Below are 4,291 nucleotides of genomic sequence, written 5' to 3'. Positions count from 1 at the left end.
GTCATAGCCAAAACCAAAAAGAGTAGTACTCTCTTGATATCCCCAACCTAGCATATTTCCTATCATGTCGTGGAAGTAGTAAACAATATTCATCCGAATAATCAAATCAAAATGTAAGGAATGTCACCTCTGGAAAACTGATTCACGTTTTCAAATCACTAGATATAGCGGAAGGTATGCAATGTGTTGCAAGAATATCGGGAGTTGCTTCCTTCGATTTTTTTCTTTTATTATTTTTTTTTCTCGCCAAAACAACAATCTGTTGGTACTCCAGGTCATATCTCAGAAATTCATCCTCACAGTTTTCCACCATGTCTGCAAGATGCCTGAGATTTTTTTTCATGCACTCCATTGGAAGCCAGGACCTGTGTATTTACAACATCCTCATAACCAATATTTATATCTACCACCAAAACCTGAGAAATTGCCACCAACTGTTCATCTTCTGTTCGTGCCATAGAATGCAGTAGCTTGTCCAAACAGTTTTACTGGAGTAGGTAGTCTTGTCACCTTTCCTTCTATGCCCGACACTTATATATGTTATTCCCGCAATTGCAATTTTTTTGTACAAACAAACCTCATTAGCTTCAGCTAGTGCGCTTGTAGACTCATCCAACAGACTAAGTTCTGGTTGTGCAAGTAGCAACCAAGCAAATGCGAGTCATTGTTGTTCACCCAATGAAAGTACGCATGACCAGTCAACGTTGGATTCCAAACCATTGTAGCATGTGATTAGATGATCAAGACATACAGCCTTCAATACCCCAACAAGATCATCTTCATTTGGCATAGGTTTAAGTTCACATCGTGTGTTTGTCAATCTCAAACTTTTCAATGAAAATGGTAGAGAATTTGGTTCTGACACAACAATAAGATCTTCAATCCACATAGGATAAAGCAACTACTGGTGTAGGGTTCCTAAAACCATGTAAGACCTTTGAGGAAGGAAAAATATTGCCCCAGAACTTCCTTCTGTTCCATGTACGAGTTGGTGTTCTTTGTCTTCTATACGATAGTTTGTTCCATTCCCTGGGCCATAATTGTTAATGCTCCTTGTAAAATAGATCTATTAAATCCTTTATTTCTCTATTTTATATGGAATCTAGTAGTTCCTTTACCAGAGCACCATATACCAGCAATAGCTCTCAATAGTGATGTTTTTCCACTTCCACTTGGACCCATTATCAGTAAGTGATCTCCTTTAGTGACCACCAATGAAAAGTCTTCAATAAGAGTCATGGTGTACTGTGGTGTTTATAATGTTAAATGTTCAATTTCCAAAAGTTTTGGACAAACTTCAAAAGTATCTGCTTGATTACATTCCGAAGCAGTTCCATAAAACTGATCAACCTTCAAGAAAGCTATCTTTGGTTTGGAGTCTTATATCAATAGACTATTTCTTTGGTCCAAAATATCACTGAACTCAACTAACCGATCAATGACATCTGAGAAATCACTGATAGCCTGAAACTGATACACAATTAGTGAGAAGTTGCCCAAGACATGATTGAAAGCGGAGTAAGACTGATTGATCACTCCAAATTCGATTTTTCCAGAGAAATACATGGGAGCCACAACAACTACAGGTAAAATTTGAATTAGGTATCGGTATCCACTGGTGAAGAAGTCCAAGTTCCATGATGAAATCAATAATTGAGTTAAATTCTCAAAAGCTTGTTTGAAGCGCTGGAGAAGCAGCTGCATCTCATTCTCTTCACCTCCATAGAAAGCAATTGACTCTCCACTTTCTCAGATGTGCACTAGCCCATAACGAAAATCTGCCTCTTTCTTTTTCTTGCATGAAGTTTAGGTTTACAAGTCCCTTTCCTACAAGGACACTGATGGTTGTTTCCCCAGGTGAATAAACAATGAGCACCACAAATAGAGGTGGATAAATTCCAAACAATATGTTGCTGATTGATATCAAGTCCACTGCTACTGTAAACAATGTTAATACAAATGCAAAGAAGTCCCGGTGAAAGAACTAAGGTCATCAACAATTCTCTGATCTGGGTTATCCATGATTGATTGTGATTGGGTCTTATAGAAAATTTGGTTCTCAAAATAGTAGCCCAAATAGTATCTTGTCATCCATGCCCACCATCTCAGTCCAAGTGTTTCCCTTCCATAATCTCTCAGTACAAAGACCTATAAGGGTGCAACAATTTGCTCACCGGAATTCCTCCAGCAAAAGCTCCTAGGTAATACAGAAGTTGTTTTGTGAACTGCTCCTAATATTTGCTTGCAAGGGCATTATAAAAATCACACCTAAGAAAATTGAATCCCACATTGATTCCTGTAGCGGGTAGGGTGAGAGAAAATACACCAGCAAGTTGTAATCTAGCCTGAACTTTATCCTTTGAGGTCCAATATGGAATGGAAACCTTCCAAAACCTATTGATAAGCAATGATGGGCTCAACATTCTCCGCCTCCACAAACATCCACCTCAACATTCTCCGCTTCAACAAGAAATGCACCAAAACAGAAACTAGATGGATGCTTTGAGTTGGTTTCCACTCATTTGGTTGAACCCCAAAATCTCTTAAAAGTTGAATAATCCTCTCCTGATCTGCATGATTGAAAATGCATCTAGTAATCCATTTAATTACAGGTTCCATCAAGCGGACATACATCTGTTTTTCATGATAAGACTTCATCATTTTGGTACCTAGATTGCCTGAAAGAACCCTTTGAAATAGTGTGATATAATCACCAAGTCCTATGATGAGAAAACCTCTAAGGAATCAAAACTTGTGGTAAGATCCATCCGGGTAAAGGGATGGAGAACCTTAACCACGTGTGATAAGAAAGTCTGAAGATTATTCCCGTCCTTGTCGAGGGAGATGCCAACCATCTCTCCTTTCTACGCATTAGCAATCTGGTCCTACTTATAATGTTTCATGCCTTTATCTGTAGCTATAGATACTCTGACTCTAGCAGAAGCAACCATCACCATTGCAGGTGACTGAGATAAGACAGGTTCAAATATTATAAGCTTTCCATGACATGATCTTTTTTTTTTATGCCGTATTCAGTACTGAAACATCTGGTGGAGACTGATAATTGAAGTATTGGAGAATTGGGATGGAAAACATCAGCTGAAACAAGCTACCAGTGCAGCTACTCCCCTAAATGCACCTTCTCTGGATGCCATTGGTGAAATTGTCAGATCATGCCCATTTACAGATACAACATATTCCCTAGTTGCATTCCAACACAACAAATGAATTGGTATATGATTCATCATATATCTAGATAGGATATATGAAATCATGACTCGACATCAAATATGGCAGCCACATTCTCTGCTGTAGCAGCAACTAACTGCAAACTATTTAGGACAATATGATTTGTTGTCACCCCAATATGCCAAACAACAATATTCTTACTAGTCAAATGCAAATGACATGATACAACTATATATATTAGTTGTGGAAATGAGACTTGTGATCCTAGTTGTTTCAAGTTGATGGAAATTTGGAAATCCATAGCTTTATATGAGATATAGATGCTGATAGACTTGATTATTGGTTAAGACAACTTGATATGTACTTAAGACACAAGAATATTCAAACTTGCAAAAGATTTTTTTTTCTAAGTTGAATATGAGTAGAGCAACACCAATAACTTTGTTCAAGGCCAATGATAGTTAGGTAATATGTCTATTAGCAACTAGTAAATCTTTCAGTAGTCATGGAGCAAGTTTTCTATAGTAGAGTATGAGAGAAGTTTGAAGATTAAAGGGTAATTTTTGAAGTAGAAGTTGGGCCAAGCAATATCATAATATATTGAATAGTTGCATTGATACATACATTATAAAGCTTCAAATCTGTCGTGTGCCTAATTGCCCATTTATTCAATGGGGCTTGCCAATTTTTTAAATTTTTTTCTGGGTACCACCTTGTAGCATATCCAGGTTCAAATGCTATTTTTCATTCCGGATAGTTGAATTTTTCTTCAACTCTAATTGTTGTCAAGGGGTTCCACAAGGTTGTCAAAATGGGCATCACATTCCTTCAACTCATGTTTTTTTTTTACTCCACTTATATTTGAATGATAATCACCAATGGTTAATGTGCCTTGAATTCTTCCAAATTCTCCTGTAATATGAAATTGCTCAACCTTATGTGGGTCCAAAGAATCTGTAAGCATTGTATTTTGAATATTAAAATCAACTCCATCATTAGATGACTCTTGCAGAATATTACTTTCACTATCAAGGGCCCTATCATTTAATCTCAATTTCTGCCCCATGGAAGATGGTGCCCTAAAAGGATCACTAGGATCATC

At 37.3% G+C, this 4,291-nt stretch overlaps 1 non-coding gene and 1 pseudogene across 1 annotated transcript; both read right to left on the bottom strand.

Annotated features, from left to right (window-relative positions):
* Positions 1-403: 403 nt before the first annotated feature.
* On the bottom strand, positions 404-2,423 carry LOC149166790 (ABC transporter D family member 2, chloroplastic pseudogene; annotated as a pseudogene).
* Positions 2,424-2,746: 323 nt separating this feature from the next.
* On the bottom strand, positions 2,747-2,874 carry LOC149166789 (U6atac minor spliceosomal RNA). Its single transcript, XR_016261048.1, has one exon. It is a non-coding gene; the product is annotated as a U6atac minor spliceosomal RNA (small nuclear RNA).
* Positions 2,875-4,291: the final 1,417 nt, after the last annotated feature.

Source organism: Pinus tabuliformis, chromosome 5_1 (genome assembly GCF_031772625.1).
Source record: "Pinus tabuliformis cultivar Carrire ecotype Pingquan chromosome 5_1, CPIR1, whole genome shotgun sequence".
NCBI lineage: Eukaryota > Viridiplantae > Streptophyta > Pinopsida > Pinales > Pinaceae > Pinus > Pinus tabuliformis.
The sequence above is the reverse complement of the archived record's forward strand: the minus strand, read 5'-3'. Positions and strand labels throughout refer to the sequence as shown.